Below are 22,653 nucleotides of genomic sequence, written 5' to 3'. Positions count from 1 at the left end.
AGGGGAAGGAAGGGATGGGATTGGAGGGAATATCTACTTTTCACTGAATTTTTCAAGGGCAGTTTGAAATTTTGCAGTGTTCATGAATAACCTATTGAAAAATGCACTTAAAGGAAAAAAAGTAACTTTTTTGTTTATTCAACTAACACTTTAAGTACATACTATATTTCATGCACTGCTAGGCCCTGGAACTAAAGGCAGACACTGTTCTAAAGGAGCACACAGATTTTGGAAGAGGAGATGCAAGACAGAGTTAAAAGTGTCAGGATAGGTTATCTAGAGAAGATGATGTCTGACCCAGAAATATGAAGGAAGAGTTTGTCAAGAGGACAGAAGGTGGGGGAAGGGAACTGAAGTTTAGGTGCAAGAAACAATGTGCAAAGGTCCTGGATCTGTTCAGGGAATATGAAGTTGCATAAGGAAGCTTATTTGCTAACCCATAGCCTCTAATGTTGGCAGTGGAAGGAGAGCCATTGCTAGGGCAGAAGTGACTGGGGTTTAGTGGCTCTGGTTCCTGTTGCCTAATATTTTCCTCTCCCTTTTAGGATCTGTCATTCTACCGAAACCTTCATGCTGGGCTGGCAGTACTTCGTTGCTACATGGTTTGAATGGCCTTTCCGAATGTCAACTCACAGGTTTGTGTTCGTTTGTTTATTTTTACTGTTTGGAGGAGATTTTCAGAGACAGCACACAAAAATTTGATGTGAAAAATTATCAGGAATTGCATAATCTAGTTCACCCATCTTTAGTTTGGGGGTGGAGAAGTCCCTTCTTAGGCCTGCCATGTTCCAAAGGCCGTTTTGTCCCTCCCGTCTGAGTGCCTTCACTCAAGTCTTTCCTGGTGATAGACATGTAGAAAGTTCCCTCCTTCCAGGAGAAACTCAATTTCTTACTACTCTCAGCGGTATGCCCTTTACACATAGTCTGAACAGGACAACTCTGTGGGGATGTTCCACGAAAGCCTAGCATCCTTACGATCAGAAGCATTCCCATCCTGTTAGAGGAGAACTGTGGGAGAAGTCACTGGTGCCAGGTCATGCACGGGCTTGTTGCCATGTCAGGATGCATGAGGCACTTTACCCAGTGGACACGGAAACTGAGAAGAGAAAGGTCAGAACTGAGTGTAAAAAATTATAGAAAAGGATACGTATAGAGCTTTAGAGGCAATGCAGTGTAAAGAGAACTTAGGAAACCTGCTTTTGATCTTGGTCTTACCACAAACTGGTTGGATGATGGTTGCAAATCTTTTGGCCTCCTAGAGCTTTGACACACTCATTGATAAAGCAACGGAGTTAAGTGTTACCTGAAAGGTCTATTCCAAGTCTGAAGTCCTTTAATTTTATGTCTATCCACCTCCAGATCTAAAGCACCTGTAAAGTAGGTGGTAATCTTTCTCTCATGAAAATGTCAGGGCCACAGGAGTCAAGTATATATGGTTCCTGCACAGAACTGAGAGGTGTTAGTTATTGGTGCGCAGGAATTATAACAATCAGTGGCTTTGAAAAGAGCAAAGACTAGCTTTTCAAGTCCCTCGCTAAGCCTCGGTTTCCTGGTCTGGAAAATGTAGAGAATAACTGCCTCTCAAAGTCAATTTAGGATCAAATGATACAATATATGTGAAGATATTTTGTAAATTATGAAAAACATATACTTAATGTGTGAAACCCTTAGTGCTGCATAATTTCTAAAAATTACCTCGAAGGAGTTAAGGCCTAATCACTATACAAATTCCTGTTTTAAAGTCAGCTCCTTTTCTGTCTCTATTTTATGTCTCGACGTTTATTTTTTTCTATGTGTAATTCATAATATTTTGTTACATTTTCTCTAAGCCTATATGCTGTCTTAAATTCTCTTTGAAACAAGGTGTAAATAAAACCCACACAAACTTCATTTTAAACACTTTACGTAGCCCCCAAAATCCAAAGACATTTTTTCAAGAAAAACTCCTTGGCAAAAATGACAGAAATAAAACTCTCTTCCCTTAAATTATAGGATACTTCGTGGGATTTTCCATTCTGTTCGATTTTCAGCTATTTCATTCCCTTGGGGACGAATTCTGATAACCTCATCTCTCAGTCTTACATCATATGTGGTCTGAAGGTCATAACTGTGAAATTTAAGGATTGTTTAAGGCTACATTCTCCAAGGTCTCCTCATTCAAGTTTTCCATGACATTTTAAAGTAGAGTATTATATTAGACTTTTGAATTTGCTCTTCCCAACCAAACTTTTCATGTGTTTAAATTTTCTCTGGTTTTGATCACTCTCAGACTGTGGGAAGAGAGGTAGTGGGGGAATGGGATGGGAGAAGAGTGGCTTGGAATACTGTAATGCATAGGTTCTTACTTTGGTTCCCATGGTTTCCTTAGCCAGCTCTCGAATGCACTCTGGGAGCCCTGTGATCCTCCAGAAATGATATGCACAATGTTGTATGGATTTGCATATATGTAATTTTATGGGAGAGATCCTCGCACGAGTCCATGACCCAGAAATAATTAAGAACCACTGTGAAATGCTTGCTTTAAGCCATTTCTAAACACCATGACAGAATTAATTTTCCTGCATATACTCATAAGCTCAGTACCAGTTCTGGAGGAAGAAAGAACTCCGTTCAACTCCTGAATTTACCCCCTGTCAGATGAGTGATCTTGGATAAATTACTAAACTCTCTAAGCCTTAGATTCCTCATGAGATGACACAAGTGTCTAGCAAAGTGTCAAGCTCTCAGGAGACACTAAGTAAACACTGAAGTCATTTCCCCCTTTCCTTCACCCTCTCCCTGTGTTCCACCTCCAACCTGTCACTAAGAACTGTAGGAGTTAAATGAACCCAACAAAGACGCTTCCTTAAAGGAGATTAGAGTCTCTCTCATGTTAAGTCATGGGTAGTCATTGTAATACATGATGAAATAATTATACAACTCACCATAATGCAGAATCAGTGGGAGCCCTGAGCTTCTTTTCCTGCAACTAGATGGTCCCATCTGGGGTGATGGGAGACAGTGACACCCGAAGTGTGTTGCTTGTGTCCACTCTACTCTGTAACAATCAGCTTACTTGTCACTTGCCACTCACTGATAGGGTTTTGATATATCTGCAAGCAACTGATTTACTATGGTCTCTGTGCAGTCAAACCTCTCTGCTAATGATAACCTGTATATGTAGCTGCTCCCCAGCAGAAGCGGAAGGAGAGCCATCTAAGCTGAGCCTTAAAGGGCCTTATCTTTCATAGTTATTGCTTTACTAGTCATTCCAGATGTTTCAGCAGCCCTCTCCACTGTACTTTGTTCACCTTATCCACCTCATCTGCCATTTATGTTCTTGTTGGGTAACACACTTAGTATTCCCTCTCTTACTTTTCTACTCATGACTGATTTCTGACCACTTGTCAAAGCCAGAAATGACTGGTTTCTCTCTTCCATTGCATTCCTTTTTCTTTTTTTAAACATCTTTATTGGAGTATAATTGCTTTATACTTCATTCCATTCTGCTCATCCTTCAGAAGTTTACCTGAAGGGTCAAAATGGAATGATTGCAAATTCACATCCTGAGTCAATGTGTGTGTAGGTGAGTGAAGAAACTTTCTTTTGTATGTAGGTTAGTTTTGTTATCAATGGACTTACTATTCATAACAGAAGGGGCCTACATAAGTGCACAAATGAGAGAAACAGTGAATATTGGAATAATAATAAGCTCATTTTATAAAATCGTGGATTAAAAAATATAACTACATAATGATTAATAACAAATTTAAAAGTGAGTTGAAAACCAAAATAGTGTTCTTAAACTACCTACTTTTCTCAGTTCTTAACAGTTGCCTAGTGCTTTCCACAGAGAGAGTGGTCTGGGGAATGGCCCAATATTGGATTCCAGGAGGCCTGAATTACAGTCTTTCTTGCCACCAACAAGCTGACCTTGAGAATTTTTGTCATATACTCAATAGAGATGATAATTCCAGTTGCTAATAGAATCACTAGGAGGTAGGTATGAGAGCACTCTGAAAAGTACATTATTACTAGGAGAGAGTGTATATACCAAATTGCAGGTGAATGATTTTCTTGAATGTATCTAGGTATATTAGAAGACTGACCCCTATAGAACTGTATAACATCAGTAATATTTTACTATCTGCATTGTTGGGTTTTTGTCAGCAAAGACTGGACCATGCAATTACTTCAAACCCTCTGGTTTGAACACATATTCATCCATTTATCCTGAACGTGTTCTGTGTCTCGTGTTCATTGGTAGGTGTCCTTATTTTGGAAAAGTCAGGATCAGAATGAGAATGAGGATACCTGAGGAGTATACCTTATATTTTGCTGAAAAGAAACCATTTACTACTCCCATGAGTGTTTCAATTTATTTTAATCTTTACCCGTAAAGGGCTTTAAATTTTGATAAAGGGAAATCCATTTTCTCTCCAATTGTGAGGACATGATAAGCTAGCTCTGTCCCAGTGGGAGGTGCGGACACTGAAAACCTTCTGTCACTGATGTCTTTTGTGTGAGATGGGTGCCAGGAATTACGAGATCACATTTCAACCTTCTTCCAGCTCCCCTCCTTCCTATATAATCTTTATCTCTGCTTCTAACAGTCTCATTATCAGAATTTTAAACATATGGAGTGAGAGAGAAGAAAATGACTATCAAAGAATCACATTTTCACTTCTAATATGGAGAAAATAGGAGTCTATTTTTCCAAACTTTTTTATTTTAAAGAAGTTAGTAAAATAAAATAAATCTGTCTGTTCTTCAGACATTGAGACATTTAAAAATCTGCAAGGCTAAAAAAAAAAAAAAAAAATCTGCAAGGCTAATTTAAATTTGTCCAAGAATCATTGCTGTACTTCTACCGCTCTTTTTTTTTTTTTTAATTTTTTTTTTTTGATGATGAGAAACAATGTCGTATTTTATTTATTTATTTATTTTTTTGCGGTGCGGGCCTCTCACTGTTGTGGCCTCTCCCGTTGTGGAGCACAGGCTCCGGACGCGCAGGCTCAGCGGCCATGGCTCACGGGCCTAGCTGCTCCGTGGCATGTGGGATCCTCCCGGACCGGGGCACGAACCTATGTCCCCTGCCTCGGCAGGCGGACTCTCAACCACTGCACCACCAGGGAAGCCCCTACCGCTCTTTTAAATTTCTCAATGTAAGTAATCTGGGGATCAATTCCCAGCAATTCCTTCAAATGAAACAGATTGCGAAAAAGTACAGTATAACCTTACAACAGCAGTAAACATTTATTCTCACACAATTTTTATGCATCAGAAATCTAGGAGCAGCTTAGCTGGGTGGCTCTGGCTTGGAGGTCTCTTCATGGGGTTGCAGTTAATCTTTCAGCCAGGGCTGCAGTCTGCAGTCATCTGAAGGCTAGATTGGGGCTGAATGATTTATTCCCAAGGTGGCTTATGGCTGAGGCCTTAGTTCTTTACCACATGGACCTCCCAGAGGACTGCTTAGTATCTTCATGACATGGAAGCTGGTTTCTCCCAGTATGAGAGATACGAGAGAGTGAGCATAAGGCCAAAACCTCAGTGTCTTTTGTGACCTAACCTTGGAAGTCACATCCCGCCACTCCTGCTGTATCCTTCTGGTCCCATGGACCCACTGTGATAAAACATAGGAAGGGACTACACAAGGACATTAATAACCAGAGGTGAGGATCACTGCTATCCTAGAAGCTGGCTACCACAACCTACAGAGATCAAGTGAAAACAAGGATCTAATAAATGTCTAACCATCTGAAATCAGATACATTTTGGGTCAAATCAGTTTCATTTAACCTGTCTACAATAAAATTTTACTATAAACAGATTAGTGTATAAAGAAGTTTATTGTGGTTTTGGTTTTGTGCACTTCTAAAAGTATTTTTGAAAAAAAAGACCTGAAAAAGAATCATTTTACAGTTGCAAAAGGAAGAGAAAACATATTTTTCAGGTTTTAAAAATTACATTTCAAAGCAATTTTTTGAGGATCAAATACAATGACAACGATCTCCTAAAAAGGATTTTTAAAAAGGAATTGCTGTTTTCTTTCATCTCAAGTCCTTAAGGATTCATGTGGTTCAACAGAGTTAACAATTTATTTCTACTTTTTCATTAACTTATTTGAATAATTTTATGGGAATCAGTATTCTCCTACCTGCACATATTTCCTGCCTGCACTGTTATGTCCAAATATTATAGCAGTTGATCATGCGTTTTATGTCTCAGGTTTAAAAAAATCTATATTACAACATGGATGGACCTAGAGATTGTCATACTGAGTGAAGTAAGTCAGACAGAGAAAAACATATCATATGATATTGCTTATATGTGGAATCTAAAAAAAATGTTACAAATGAACCTATTTACAAAACAGAAATTGAGTCACAGATGTAGAAAACAAACTATGGTTACCAAGGGGGAAAAGGGTGGGGGGATAAATTGGGAGATTGGGATTGACATATACACACTACTATATATAAAAGAGAACCGATAAGAACCTACTGTATAGCACAGGGAATTCTATTCAGTGCTCTGTAATGACATATGGGAATGGAGTGTAGAAGAGAGTGGATATGTGTATATGTATGGCTGATTCACTTTGCTGTACAGCAGAAACTAACAACATTGCAAATCAACTATACTCCAATAAAAAATTAATTTTAAAAATCTACATTAAATGGAGGTAGGGGAAACACTGCCTTTAAAAGGTTTAAGGTACAAACAAGTAGAGTTTGACTATCATCTTATTCCTTAAATGTAGTGTTTTCTTGTACTGTAATATTTAGTAGAAGAACTGCAGGCTTATGTCACTTTGGGGTCTTATCTTGAAGTTTTCATTACTAGACTTAATGGAGAAGATTTTTTATTCTAAGTAAATGGAGAATTTTCTTCACACTGTATTTGATACAAATTATAATACAAAAGCGTCTGTTGGAAAGAGCAGATTATTCATCATTGATATACTCTAATTTTTGTTAATTTTTCCTTTAGAAAAATCAATTATAGACAAAGACCTCTTTAGAACTAGATCCCGCTTTCTCTCTTTGAATCAACTGAGTGCATTTCTGGAAGGTTCTCGTTTCACTTCACTCCAAAAAACACTAAACCCAAATGCCAAAAGTGAGATTGTCTCATCTGAACCCTGAGATAAGCTATTTTGCTTATTTATAAAAGAACAGACTGAGGCTCTTGAATCACTAATTGAAACAAAAACTGAATTATTTACATTTTCTTTCTTGGAAACAAGCAGAGATGAGGAAGTAAGTATACAGATCTCCCTTGACTTACTGTAGGGTTACATCCAGATAAACCCATCATAAGTTGAAAATATCTGTTAAGTTGAAAACGCATTTAATACACCTACTGAACATAGCTTAGCCTATATACCTTAAACATGCTCAGAACACTTACATTAGCCTACGGTTGGGCAGAATCCTCTAACACCAAGCTTATTTTATAATGGTGTTGAATATATCATGTAATTTCTTGAATACTCTACTGAAAGTGAAAAACAGAATGGTCGTCTAAGTGCAGAACGGTTGTGAGTGTACCATTGTTCACCCCCACGATCGCGTGGCTCCCTGGTGACTGCGGCTCACTGTGCTGCCCGGCATCACGAGAGACAGTATTGTACAGCATGTCACTAGCCCGGGAAAGAGCAAAATTCAACATTCAAAGTACATGTTCTACTGAATGTGTACCCCTTTTGTAAAATCAAAAAATCGTTAAGTCAAACCGTGGTAAGTCAGGGACTCTCTGTATAGTATGTTTGACTATAAGCGACCCAGGGTACAGGAAATGGAGGGTGGACTCAGTATACAGCCCTCCCACCATTAACATGAATTCACTTAAGAAAAATTTGAAGTCAGGAAACAACTACTCAGTGATTAATTTAATGTAGCTGTATAAGAAAGAACTGAGACATGCTGTTCATATGTCAGATACTATGCCAGCTGCTAAAGATATATATATATAGAGAGAGAGAAGCTAAGGAACCTTAAGCTCAGGGTCCCTCACTTGCATGACCCCTTCCAAGGCAAATGTGTTCACGTGGTCAATTTTCTTTTTTGGTAAAATTTGCAAAAGTAAGATATTTAAACTTTAATTTGTGAATTCTGTTCTTTCTCTCCACTGACACTTCCCCCTTGTGTTGGGAAGTGCTGGAGTGTCTACAGGGTTTTTTTGTTTTGTTTTTGGTAATGGTTAAGGAAGGGTTGAGAGTTGAGTGAGGGAGACATTTAGCTCCCTAGGGTATATTTATTCAGTCTCTCATGTGTGTAGCTGAATCATTCCAAGTTGTCCAGCATAGAAAAGGCTTCCAGGGGACTTCCCTGGTGGCACAGTGGTTAAGACTCCACGCTCCCAATGCAGGGGGCCTGGGTTCGATCTCTGGTCAGGGAATTAGATCCCACACGCATGCTGCAACTAAGCGTTCACATGCCACAACTAAGGAGCCCACCTGCCACAACTAAGACCTGGCGCAAACAAACAAAACAACAACAAAAACACATGGTATTCTTTTAAAAAAAAGGCTTCCAGGAATACTGTAATCCCTACTGTGCTGACTCATCATATGGTGTAGAGGTCATATCTCAATATAAGCGTGTCCTACTAGATTCGTTTTCTATTGCTGAGTAACAAAATACCACAAACTTACTGGCGAAAAACAATACCCATTTATTAGCTCGCAGTTCTGTAGGGCAGAAGTCTGGGCCTGGTGTAGATGGGTTCTCTTCTCAGGATCTCAGAAGGCTAAAATCAAGGTGTCCACTTAGCTGCATTCTCATCTGGAGCTTGGGGTCCTTTTGCAAGCCCATGTGATGTGGCAGAATTCAGCCTCCTGCAGTTGTAGGACTGAGGTCCCTATTTCTTTTCTGGCTATTAACCAGGAGCTGCTATCAACAACTAGAGGCTCCTGCATTCCTTGCCACATGGCTTACTCCATCTTCAAAGCCAACAGCAGAGAATCTCCCTCATTTTTAATCCCTCCTGCTTTGAATCTCTTTGTTAAGAAGGGCCCCGTCACTTTTAAAGACTCAAGTGATTAGGTCTGGCCCATCCAGGACCATCTCCCTATCTTGAAGTCAATTGTTTTGGGACATTAATTGAATCTGCAGAATCATTTCACAGCAGCATCTAAGTTAGTATTTGGTTGAACAACTGGAAGAAAGTGTGTGTACACGGGGGAGTGGAGATCTTGGGGACCATCTTAGACTTCTGCCTGTAAGCAATGGACATATATATATAGTTTAGTAGAAGATATACCTATTATAAAGCTTTCCAACTCAGAATAGATACCTTCAAAGACTCAGAAGAAAAATTCAAACATAAATAAATGAAAATTTATTCTAACTTGACACAGCTCTAGAGAACCATTTTAACTGCAATGTTTCTAGTAAAACTAATAAGAAATTACAGGCTCCTAATTTATTTATTAAAAACCTAGAGATTTTTAATTGAAAACAAAGGGTTCATAAAACAATAATAGAAGATGCAATAAAAGCAATAAAGATGAATGATAAAATTAATAAAAATCATCCTGTCATAGAGACCTAAACTGTAACAAAAGTCTTTACAGGACACAGCAAAAGCCATAGTTTGTTACAAAAAAGAAATAAATTGTGAAAAGAAGTAACAGGTAGGCTCAGTGACTGTCTTGGACTCTGGGCAGAGGAGGGGGCCCTTCCCTGATCCCCGCACTTGAGAGCACCTTGCTCATCATAAATACTGAAGCACAGGGAGGGTTAACTTGCTTTTTGACCTCATGGAAGAGGTTTCTGAAAGTTTGGCACCCAGAAGAAGACTGGAAATTATAAGAGGGGGACAGGCAAGGAGGCCTGGCCCCGAGGCCAGAGGAGACCGAGGCAGGAGACAGCATGTGGGGTCAGGAGGGACTCAGCACCCCAGCCCTTGGAGGCCAGCAACCGAGGAGTTGCTTCAAGCTGGTCCCTCCACACCACCCAGGTGGGTGTCAGGGTCCCTAGGCGCTTGCTTTTTCCTCTCTTCTGCTCTGCTGGTGTAGTTTTGAGAGGTGAACTTCCAGAAGGGATGGGATTTTTTGCAAGGCAAGAGGGAGGGTATATGCCCACCCTGATTTCCTGAGGCTCTTGACCGTGTCCCTCCCCTCTGGCTTCCAGAGGGGTCCAGGCAGCAGCCAAGCTTCCAGGGTCCAGCCAGTCAGAGCTAGCTGATGTAGTATATATGGAAGGACTGAGAAAGAGAACAAACAAGCATGATTCCTAGATATTTTGCCAAATGAACAGGGTAACACATTAATTGCAGGAGAAGAACAGGTAGGTGGGAAAGAGGGGAGAGAATCAAAGATTGTTTTGGACACGTTGAACTGAGATGCCAACAGTCATTCAAGTGGAGGGATCAAATGAGCAACTGGACATTTGGGTCTGGGGCTTGGGGGAGTGGTCTGAGCTCCAGATAGAAATACCATGCAGCTGGTACGGTTGTTGGGACCAAATGTTTTTTCAAGTGTCTGATAGACACTTGTGGTTCTTCTATTGTGTATTATCTGTTTGCATGCTCTACCTGTGTATCTATTAAAGTCTCTGACAATCATTGTTAAAATTCACATACGTTTAATACAATTGAAAATGTGTAACAAACCTCCCAAATCATTTAATCTTCACAACAAATCTGAAAGTTTTTAAATTAATTTATGTGTTTTTATTTTTTGCATTTTACCCTGAGGGTTTTTTTTTAATTGACTTACAGTGTTGTGTTAGTTTCAGGTGTACAGCAAAGTGATTCAGTTCTTTCCCTTATAGTTTATTACAAAATATGAGTGTAGTTCCCTGTGCTATACAGTAGGTCTTCGTTGGTTTTCAGTTTTTTATATGGTAGTGTGTATATGTTAATCCCACTGATAGTTTTTTAATTGAAAATATTTAAAGAAAAAGAATAATAATCAGAAATGGAAAAAAATGTGAGGAAGTGAAAATTCTTTTGTAAAACTTGAAAGGGCAAATTGAATCAATTTTCAAAAAGGTAGTGAAAGGATTATCATAATCCTTTAATATATGCAAACACTTGCACCTAAATTTCCAAATTCTGATAATATAGCTAAAGGAAATAAAAATAAATATACAGAGAAAAAGTCTTTATTTGATAGAAAAGGAGACTGAAGCTTAAAGAGTTTAAATAATTTCTCATGTCGTGACAGCTAGTAAGTGGCAGTGCTGGAAGCTGGAAATATGGGTCCAATGAGAGTTTTGACCTCCACATACAAATTTAGAAGTCATCATCATGTAACATGTAAGAAAAATGTATTTGTCCTCCACAAGGAAGTGATGAATGCTTTATGTTCATGAAGAGGGGTTAGATTGAGTCTCCCAAGGGAACTCACAGGTTGGTATATATAGTAAATGACGCTTAGAAACCTGATTTCTCTACACATCAAAAGTGAATCCATCTTTCAGAAATGGACTCACATTAACCTAGTTTACAAGTCTGATTTTTAAAAGTAGAATGTCAAATTGCAATAAGAAATCACTATCTCAGAGACAGGAATATGTGAAATGCATTCCACTAGCTTTTTCTTTTCCTTACAAAGAGTAAAGTGCATGGAAATATTTAATGACTTTAAGTGGAGGGAACACAAAACATCCAGCTCACGTTTGGGATGGTCTTTCCTGGGGGTAAAACCTATGCCTCCTAGTGCATTTCGTCCCCTCATTCATTTCATCAGTTCGACCACACCCTGTCGTCTCACTCTGACCTGCAAGCCGTATCTGTTTGGCCTCCGAAAGCATTTGTAACCCTGGCCCAATAGCCTTAACCAACTACCAAATATTTTGATGAGTCAAAAACTCCCCTGAGTAATATTTCAATAGAGAATACCAATTTTTCTCTCCAAAATTTTCCTTTTTCCAGCCTCCAAGACTGACCAATCCTCCTTCTGATGGACTTACCCAATTCAATCAAATTACCATCAAGTTCTGGCCCTGGGATTCAACCTGCATCTTTAGGTTGCTTCTGGTGAACTTCATTTTGGAGTATATTAAGCCCCCTGTCTCATTAATTACCTACCATGTGACCTAATGAAGACATTGATTCCATCTGAAATTCAGTTTCTTAATCTGTAGAATGGGGAAAATAATATCAAAATCATAGCATGACCATGCAACGCAGAGGGTGTGTGAAGCTCTCAGTGTGTTATCTGTCATTTTCACTACCTGACTGTCATCATTACATGTTGAATGTTAGCCTGAACTCTCAGGGCACAAACTTACTTCCAAGTTCTTAGGAGAACCCTTGCTGTAAAATCTAATGACTATAATCTCAGTCACACGTGGTTCTGATGCTAAGAAAAAATGGGACAGTGGGCCCTGTAACATGAGCTTCAAAATTGAACTGAGGAGCAGTAATCTGAGAGATTTTAAAAAAATTCGGCAGGAAACGTGGTGTTTTCTTTCAGCAATAGATCCCTTTAGCATTCGTGTAAAGCTCATGGATGCCTGCTCAGAATAATGGTATCAAAGGTACAAAAACAAAAAAACAAAGGATTACAGAAAAAATTATATTAGAATTGTTATTAAAATATTTCCAAAACAAATTTTTGTTAGAGTAATATATGTGCTTCTTTATTAATATATTAAAAACCAAGATCTAACAAGAGGTCTAATAATGGCTATAATTTAGCAGTTGGGATGAGTGTAAATGATATGACAAGATGTTTGTATCAATTGTATTGTAAGATGACAACATCCGTATATCTATTAGTGACAAATTGGTAGATACTGCTAATAGACCTTGGTGCTGACAACAATCATAGTTGAATAAAATGTTAAATTTCAGTTAGAGTTAATACAAATAAAGATGCAAATTTCCCCCTATCCATATCTATGTAATCCACAGCCCCCAGATTAAGAAGCTATGCATCAGAGGGTGGTAAACACAGACTCCAAAGGAAGAGAGAATTTTTGAAGGACAAACTGATTGACACATTTAATAAAAAGATTAGAAATGATAAAGATGAAAATACTTATTGGGTTTATCATTTAGGAGTTCATCAGTGGACATCGCCATTGAAGTTTCATTGGGGAAGTTGAGGGCATAAATCAGATAATGGTAGTTTAAGGATTAGTTGGGGAAGGGGAGTGCAAACACTAGGAAGTGGGGAAGACAATGAAGGTGGCACTTTTTTTTTTTTTTTTTTTGGCCAGGCCACGTGGCTTGTGGGATCTTAGTTCCCCGACCAGGGATCAAACCCATGCCCCCTGGGTTTGAGGAAGCGCAGTCTTAGCCACTGGACTGCCAGGGAAGTCCCGGAGATGGCACTTTTAAGGAACCTGGCTGTGACGGGGCCGTGCCAGAGATAGGAAGTGCATTAGTAGGAGGGAGGACTTGGTTGACAGGAGAAGGTCTGGGCATAGTATGTATCTTGGGTGAAGAACCATAGAAAGGGAGAGTCAAGGCAGAGGGAAAATGCGTGATGGGGAGAGAGGTACGCACTTCTGAGGAGGTAGGAAGAGTCTGGACCAAGAGAGGGAGTGAAGGAATTCACCTTGGACTGAGAAAGGAACATCTCTTCTACTGAGAGGAGGGAGCTACACCAAAGGCAGATGCAGAAAAAATCTGAAGTAAAGAACAGAAAGTTGGGAAAGTTTTGAAATAGAAATCGATGCCTTTGTCCTGCCCTTCACTGCCACTAGCCCAAAGGGCCATGTTCTTTATGTAGAGACAGCAGGACCTAAAAGCCTAAGAAAGGTATTATATCAGGTAGATTACTTGCCATGGTAAGAAACAGGAAGTCCAACATTTGGGGTTTGTTATTTAACTTCATTGACTTAAGGAATAAAGGCGATTTATTGCCTCATTCAACAAAAAAACTCCAGAGATGAGTGAAAAGTTTTACATGAAAAGTTTTACATGAAAAATTCCAGGGTAAAAAAATCTGTTTCTTCCAGATATACTCTCTCCAGAGAGCTCCCTAGCAAACCTCCCCTTACACATCATTTACCCAAGCTGCATTCTTTTTTAAAAAATAAATTTATTTTTATTTATTTATTTTTGGCTGTGTTGGGTCTTCGTTGATGCGCATGGGCTTTCTCTAGACGCGGTGAGCAGGGCCTACTCTTTGTTGCGGTGTGCGGGCTTCTCATTGCGGTGGCTTCTCTTGTTGCGGAGCACGGGCTCTAGGCGTGCGGGCTTCAGGAGTTGTAGCATGTGAGCTCGGTAGCTGCGGCTGGCGGGCTCTAGAGTGCAGGCTTGGTAGTTGTGGCGCATGGGCTTAGTTGCTCCGCGGCATGTGGGATCTTCGCAGACCAGGGCTCGAACCCGTGTTCCCTGCCTTGGCAGGTGGATGCTTAACCACTGCACCAGCAGGGAAGTCCCCCAAGCTGCATTCTTATTCCTGGACCACCACCTGTGGCAGAGAAATTCCACCCCATGGTTGGCTTACCAACCACTGCGTAAGTTCCTGAACTGTCATTAGCAGGAAACACTGTGCTCCCTATGGACCAGCTGTTCAAGCAGAGCCTTGGCATTCAGGTGTGTGTTGGGCATTTTGGGTCATTAGAATGACTGCAGGAGGAAGTTAGGGATGCAAGACATCCCAAGATGCATGGGACAGTTCAGAGCAAAGAGCTGGCCAGCCCCAAATGCCCATTGTGGCTGCTGCTAGGAAATGCTGCTGTAGACAGAGAAGCCCACGCTTGAATTTCACTGGCTTCATGAGGAGGTGTGGTATAATAAGAAATATATTTGGTATGTCCCCATTCCTAGCACAGAGCTCCTAAAACCCTTGGAATTTCCTGAGCGCTCAGAAAGTCTTTTGTTATTCATAAGAAGCCCATGTTTTGATCACACAGGAGTCTATGCTAATGAGGAGACTCAAGGCTGTGTCCCTACATAGCCTCAGGATGGGGCTGGTCAGCAGAAAGACTGAGTGATTAGAAGGTGAGACTTTCAGGCCCACCCAGCAACCTCTAGGAAAGGGAAGGGGTACTGCGGATTAAGCTCTATAAAAACTCTTGAACAATGAGACATTTGAAGAGCTTCTGGGTTGGTGAACACATGGAGGTGCTGGGAGAGTGGTGTACCCAGAGAGCGCATCTCTTTCATCTAGCTGTTCTGAGTAGTATCCTTTTATGAAAACCAGTTAAATGTTAAGTAAATGTTTCCCTGAGCTTTGTGGTCATTCTAGCAAATTATCAGACCCAAGGACCCCTCGGGTTTCTGGGAACTCCAATTTATAGCTGGTCATTCAGCAGGTGGCCCCTGGACTTGAGACTGGATCTCAAGCAGGGGAATCTGGTGAGCCTGAGCCCTTAACCTGTGGGATGTGATGCTATCTCCAAGTAGATAGGGTCATAATTGAGATAAATTTGTATGACACCCAGTTGATGTCCACTGACCTTTGGAGAATTGCTTGGAGATGATGGAAAACACCCCAGGAAGATATGGATACCTGAACAAAAGTGTGGAAGGAAGGGGAAATGGATTTAGGGGAGGCGGTCAACAACAGCTGCTATGGATATCATAGATCTCAGAAGCAGAGAGCCTGGGGCTTAAATCCTGGCTCTGCCACTGAGGAGCTGTGTGATCTTGAGCAGGTTAATGAATGTTTAAAAGCCTTACTTTCTTTAATAAGTAAAAATAGAAAAATAAAACATACCTTTGAGACTTCTGAGAGGATTAATGAGAGAATGTATGCAAGGAGTCTGTCAAAGGTCCTGGCCCCTAGAAGGGATTCAATGAGTATTGGTTTCCTTTCTTCCTGCTCTTACATGCATTAATTTCCAGGGTAGCTATCTGATAGGATCTGAAGGGATCAGTACCTTGCTATTTCCAGCAAATGTTTTTGAGGTGCTAATATCTTCTAATGAGAACATGAGCCATCATTTAAACCATTAGATTAGGAACATTACAGATGGTCCCAGCACAATGTGTTCGCGTCGCAGATGGCTAGTAATAGCAAGTCAGTAGTAATAAGCAAGGAGAGAAATATCAGTTTTAGCTCTGGGCTTTCAACTCCATCTTTTTTTAAAAAAATTATTTATTTATTTATTTGGCTGTGCCGGTTCTTAGTTGCGGCGTGTGCGATTTAGTTCCCGGACCAGGGATCAAACCCGTGCCCCCTGCGTTGGGAGCGCAGAGTCTTAACCACTGAACCACCAGGGAAGTCTCTCAACTCCTTCTTAAATATACTACTGCTGTAGAAAATAAATAAAATAAGTATGTACACATGTTTGCCTTTCTATGTTTCATTTATTTTTTTATTATTATTATTTGGCCACACTGCGCAGCTTGCGGGATCTCAGTTCCCCAACCAGGGATTGATCCCGGGCCATCGCAGTGAAAGCACTGAGTCCTAACCACTGGACCGCCAGGAAATTCCCTCTATATGTTTCATAATTAGGTGAAGATTCATAAGAAAATGACCTTCATTCCGGTTTTGAATGCATCTTCTTCCCTTCAAACACAGGCCTTTGTGCTTTCTGCCCTCTCTGGAAGATGACTCTTATTTTTCTTTCAGAGTCCATGTAAATGATCAATTCCTCTGGAAACGCCTTCCAATTTTCTAGGCTAGGTAGGACATTTTGTTTTTGTTCTCATAGCCTTGTGTTTTTGTTATCTATTAATGTGTTACAAACCACTCCCAAATTCAGTGGTTTTAAATACCAACAGGGTATTAATTACCATGATTATTTTTGTTGATCAGGTGGTTCTCATTTCTTCATGTGAACTTGACTGAGGTGCTGAGATAGCTGGAAGGTCCTGAGCCCGGCATATCATGCTGGACACCAGCTGGGAGTTCAAGGCCCCTGGTGATCCTCCATGTAGACTGTGCACTTATTCGTAGAATGGCAGCTGGGTTCTAAGAAGGTGCATTCCAAGAGGTCTAGTCCCATTGGGCAAGTGCTCATCAGACCTCTGCTGGCACCATGTATATCATGTCCCAAGAATCAAAATTAATTATGTAGCCAAACCATTGTCAACATGGAAGGGGATTGCACAAGGGCAAACTGCCAGGAGGCCTGGTTCACTGGGGGCCAAAGTCTACCACATCCAGTGAGCCTTTCCTTCATAGGACTCATCATTGTTTTCAATTATATATTTATATGTGTTATTATTTTTCTCTCTCAATAGACTCAAAGATCCATGAAAACAGGATCTTTTTGTTTCTTTGCTAATTATTGTGGAGCAGAACCTTAAACGCAATTTAAAGGTTTTGAAGAAGCCCAAGTGACTGAGAAACTAATACCAGGTGCCATCATGCAGGTCTTGCAAAAGAGATCGGTCCCCAAATGGCCTGCCCACTGTTAGCTGATCACCTACCATGACACTGTTTCGAGGAGAATTGTAGGTATTCTGTTCTCCCTCTCATCTCAAGCCAAGGGAGAGGGATTTCAAAAATTATTTGGAGAACTTAGCATGTGATCCTTGAATTTTGATGCACCATCCCTGCTGACATCCCTTTGTTTGCAGGCACCGAGGTTATTTGTGGGCATCAGACCCTGCAAGGGAATTGTCTCAGGAATGTCCTGCCAGGCATTCCCTCTGAATGAAGTAATCTGAACATGTCTTGGATGGACACCCAATGATGTCTTCTACCAAACGACATGAGCTACATTTTTTGAGTGCTTCTTATATTCAGGGATGTCCCATACATTTTTTCTAATTTGTATGATAACACGGCAAGGTATGTAGGTTTCATTCACATTTTACAGATGAGAAAACTAAGTGAGGTTGAATTACTTGTCTGATGTCCCATAGCTAATAAATAGCAGAGCTGTGTTTCGAACCTGGGTCTGAATGTTTTCAAAATTCGTGTCTTTACATAGCACCCCACCGTCATAGTTCAGGCAGACATGAAGGAGACACATCTTCAGAGGCACACACGGAGACCAAGTTTGCGGTATATTTGATAGGAATATCAAATATTCCTTCCTTATAAAAGGAAGCGGGGTAGAAGCAGCATTGGGCAGATGGAGAAGTTGCAATACAGGCTTCAGCGACCCTGCAGGAGCTCTGGAACACATTGTGTCCGTTTGTGTGGCACCCTTCAGGTGGAAGACTGGACCTTCTACCTTCTGCCTTACTCAGGCAAGAGATGCACATTGCCCCTGTGCTAATTTTGTGTCAACTTGACTGGGATACAGGGTGCTCAGATACTTGGCTAAACACTATTTCTGGATGTGTCTGCGGGGGTGTTTCTGGATGACATTAGTGTTTGAACTGGTAGCGTCAGTGAAGCAGATTGCCGTCGCGATGTGGGTGGTCATCATCCCATCAGCTGAGCGGCTGAATAGAAGAAAAGTGCAGGGGAAGGGAGAATTCACTTTCTCTGCCTGACTGTTGAGCTGTGATGTTGGTCTTGTGCACTTGGACTGGGACTTACATCATCAGCTCCTCTGGTTCCCAGGCCTTGTGATTTGGACTGGAATCGACACCACTGTTTTTCCTGGGCCTCTGCCTTGCAGATGGCAGATCATGGGGTTTCTCAGTCTCCAGAATCATGTGAGCCAGCATCTTGTAATAAGTCAATCTCTCTCTCTTTGTATTATCTCTGTCTCTATCTACCTCTATCTCTCTATTGGTTCTCTGGAGAACTCTGACTAATATACCCGGGAAGCAACTGTCCTCAGGGTGCTCTCTGCAGCTGAAACCAGTCTCAAAGTGGCTGGGGGTTACGTGCTAACTTCACAGCCCACAGCTAGGCAGCACATCCTTTCTGCTCTTCACAGCACAGCCCCATGTCTACCACAGCTCTCAGCTATTAATTTTAATTTTGCTTTTGGTATTTTAATTTTTTGACTTAAAAAAATATTATTATTCATGTTTTAATAATATTGTTATCTTGAGATTCATTTAAAAGCTAATCAGATTTGAGCATGGACACCTATATTTAAAATCTGACTGCCAGTTAAAATGATAAATTTTATGTTATGTATATTTTATCACAATAAAAAAAATCTATGACTCCTACACATACCTATATGAGAGTCTAATTTCCTTATCATGGTCCATGAAACCTATCAGAGTCAGATATTAAACTATATTTATAAGCTTCTACTACTGATCAGTCCCGCTCCATTTTTAGCCTCCCATCCCTGACTCCCCCTGCTTCTGGACAATGCTTCAGCGATACTCAACTTTTCACTGATCCCCAAATATTCCATCTTCTTCAGCTACTGATGTTTTGCACGTCCTAGATTGTCCGCATCACGCTTCCTTGACTTCTCTGCCTGATGAAATCCTACTGACCCTCTTCAAGACAAAATGTAAATATTATTTGACTCTCTGGGCAATTTTGTTTGCTATATCCTTGTGTTTTCCTATTATGTAGCTTCTAAGGATTCTTGGTTTACATATACATGCATGTGTATGATTGCGTTATACATACACGTTTCATCATTTGCACTCTATTAGGTTGGTGTTGGCTGCAAGTAACAGAAAAATAGGTCCTGCCTCTCTATTGGCTATACCCCTTTAACCTATAATTCTGTTTTTGTTTGTTTGTTTCTTAAAATCTTTTATTTAATTTGTTACAATATTGCTTCTTTCCTGTGCTTTGGTTTTTTGGCCGCGAGGTATGTGGGATCTTAGCTCCCCAACCAGGGATCAAACCCGCACCCACTGCATTGGAAGGCGAAGTCTTAACCACTGGACTGCCAGGGAAGTCCCTATAATTCTGTTTAATGTAAACATTGCAAATTCAGCGGCGGAGATGTTTCAGTTCTTAATTTACTTGACTTCAGTTCTAGTTATCTATTGCTATGTGTGGTACAATAAAGAATTTGTTTGATTTTTATCCAGGTTGCTGGCATAGAGCTTCACAAATCCTTGGAATTTCCTGTATGATAGGAATGTCTTTCTTATGCTAATGAAATGAGTCATGATGGGCCCCCTAGATAGCTTCAGGATGGGGTCTCATTACCAGAAAGAGTAACCACAGGATTAGAAGGTTGAGCCATTCAGCGCCTCTAAGGAGGGGAGCTGGAGATTGAGTTCAATCATGTGGTCAAAGATTTAATCAATCATACCCATGGAGTGAAACCCCAATAAAACCTCTGGACCTGAGACTTGGAGGATCTTACTGGCTAGTGAATACGTTGATGTGCCAGGAGGGTGATACGCCCTCATTCCATGGGGAGAGGGCCGGGAAACTCTACACTGGGGACCCTCCTAGATCTTGCCCTATGTGCACCCATTATAATAAAACTGTAATCCTAAGTATGCCACTTTCCTGAGTTCTGTGAGTCACTCTAGGGAATCATTAGCCCCGAGGGGGCTGTGGGAACCTCTGAGTTTGTTGTCAGTTGATCAGTAGTAAGCGTGGCCTAGGGACCACCCTCCACCCGACCCCCCTTAGATATGCAGCTGGTGTCTGAAGTGAGAGTTGTCCTGTGGAGGACTCAGCCCTTAACCTGTGGAGTCTGTGCTAACTCTGGGTGGATGTGTCAGAATTGAATTGCCGTACACCCGGTTGGTGTCAGTTGGAGTTGACATGAAATACTCTGTAACTAACCATCCAAATATTAGCTGTTTAAAATAATTTTTAAAAATCATGATTTCTTAAAAAAAAAAAAAAAACCATGATTTCTCACAATTCTGTAGGTTGATTGGGCTCAGTCGATTGGTCCTCCCTCACCTGAGGTCTCGCGTGCAGGTACAGTGAGACGGCAGCTGAGGCCCGGGCAGATGGTGCCTGGGCTGGGATCACTGAGCATCTCTCTTGTTGTTGGCTCGGGCTTTCTCAGTGTGGTGATCTTGAAGTAGTCAGACTTGTTACGTGGTGGCTGGAACCTTCCAAGGGACAAGGATTGGAAGCTGCAAGTCTCTTAAAGTCCAGGCCTGAAAATGGGCACAGCATCATTTTTGCTGTATTCTACTGGACAAAACAGTCACCAAACCCACCTAGACCTAAGGGGAGGGGACATAGAACCCCACTTCTTGATGGGGTTCTATGAGTACCAAATAACTGGCCATCTTTAATCTGCCTCATCCTCTCTTTGGCATTTCCCACTGTTTTCCACAAGCGATATGATATCATGTTCCCTGATTTTTCCTTTATCACTGACTCTTCTTCTCTAGTCTCCTAAAGTGCTATCTTGCCCCCACTATTTGAACGTCCTCTTCCTTTTTCTCTCTCACTGCTCATTTACCTTGGAATATCGTATCTACTCTTGTGACTCCAGTCACCACCTTTAGGCTGGTGATGCCTCAGATCTCTAAGGACGTCTACTCTAACCCTCGGACTCACGTAGCCAAGAAGCCTTTACGACTCCTGGGAGAGGTATCTGGATGAGGCTCGTGCTCACCCACCCATGGGCAGAGCCACAAGTTTTGTCCAAAAGGCAGCCAGGTCTTCCTTGTACAGCTTTCCTGAGCGTCTCCTGCTTGTCCAGCTGCACCACATTTGTGGCAACCTTCATGAATGACCTCCACAAATGACAGCCTAGGATGACACAGCTCATAGAACCCACAAGTGTCCAAAGGATGTGGCAAGGCTGACTGGCTGAATGAATGAGAATGATTTACACGAATATGTAAAATCTTTCACTGTAGAACCTACATTTAGTGCTTTCCAGATCCTTTGGCTATAAGAAGTGTAGACACAGTTTGTATGTTTCCATGAACTGCACTTCATCATAATTGCACCTTCACAGGTAAGAAGAGAACACCAGAGCAGCCAATGCATGACCCACAGCACTCATTTCTATAGAAACGGCGTTTAGCCGTATCCTTTCTCACAGGCCGTGTGGACATGGCATTCGACAGTAAAAATAAGCTGGTAGTGGTTCCTGAAAGCAAACTTAAAAACAGATAGATTTGAAAGAACAGCTTGCTTAACAAAAAAAGAAATAGGCTATGAACATTGTTTAAGTAAATCCCAATTTTGTTATATGTATGTAACAGTTTGTGTTAATTTTGTTATATTTACACTTGAGTTCTGTGTTGGCAGACCATTTCTGTGTCACCCCACGTATTAACTCTAAGGGGCAAGGACCTATGTTTTGGAATATGGGTCCTCAATTGGTTTCTTTCCCATAATTGGCCCAAATCTGGGACTGGTTCTCCTCTTCAGTCTGTTGTGTAAGCATCGCAGTTTAAGCATGTACCACGATTTGGCATCCTCAGTCTGACACCATCTTCAGTGAAATCCAACAAACATTTGTAAGGCACTGTGTTCCATCCCGTGGAGGATACAAAGAGCCTGGGATGTCAAGATGAATGAGGGAGAGGCGAGTCACAGAAAACTGTGCAACAGTGCAGCAAGGCGACTGTGGCACACAGACACAGGCTTGCTGCCCTGTGCAGGGAATTAACTGTTGCTTCTCATCTGAGGAGCGAGAGGGATGGGGAAAGGATTCCAGATGGAAGGAGCACAGTAGAGGCACAGAGCAGGAGTTCAGACTGCGGCTGGGGTGAGGAAAGCCTTGGCTGGAGTACAGAGCATATGCAGGTGGGTACCAAGGAAACCGACCGAACAAAAATGGGGCGGGGGGGGGACATTGTGGAAAGCATCGTTCAGAGAGAGTTGAGTCATCAAGGCTTTTGAACATAACTAGGGCTCACTCCCAGCCCCCGTTCTGTGACTGTCTCCCGTGGAGTATCATGTCAGCCCTTGATTGCATGGGCGTCTTATTCTCACTCTTCCCTGATGGAAAAGACCCATTTAAAAATAAAAAGCAAAACAAATAAACCAAAAAC

The 22,653-nt window shown here is 41.2% G+C and overlaps 1 protein-coding gene across 12 annotated transcripts in view; it reads left to right on the top strand.

The window, feature by feature from the left end:
• The window catches only part of CA8 (carbonic anhydrase 8), a 212,367-nt gene that overhangs the window by 716 nt on the left and 188,998 nt on the right, over positions 1-22,653 (top strand). For 9 of the 12 annotated variants that reach the window (XR_009536536.1, XR_009536535.1, XR_009536534.1 and 6 more), the window contains exon 2: positions 546-635. The gene's annotated coding sequence lies outside the window, so the exon portion shown is untranslated. Of the gene's footprint in view, positions 1-545; positions 636-17,085; positions 17,299-17,424; positions 17,639-19,127; positions 19,221-22,653 lie in introns of those variants that run through there. The other 3 variants (XR_009536530.1, XR_009536531.1, XM_060128441.1) reach the window with 3 other exon arrangements.

The sequence above is a fragment of the Lagenorhynchus albirostris genome, chromosome 17, assembly GCF_949774975.1.
Source record: "Lagenorhynchus albirostris chromosome 17, mLagAlb1.1, whole genome shotgun sequence".
In the NCBI taxonomy this organism is placed as follows: domain Eukaryota; kingdom Metazoa; phylum Chordata; class Mammalia; order Artiodactyla; family Delphinidae; genus Lagenorhynchus; species Lagenorhynchus albirostris.
The sequence above is the reverse complement of the archived record's forward strand: the minus strand, read 5'-3'. Positions and strand labels throughout refer to the sequence as shown.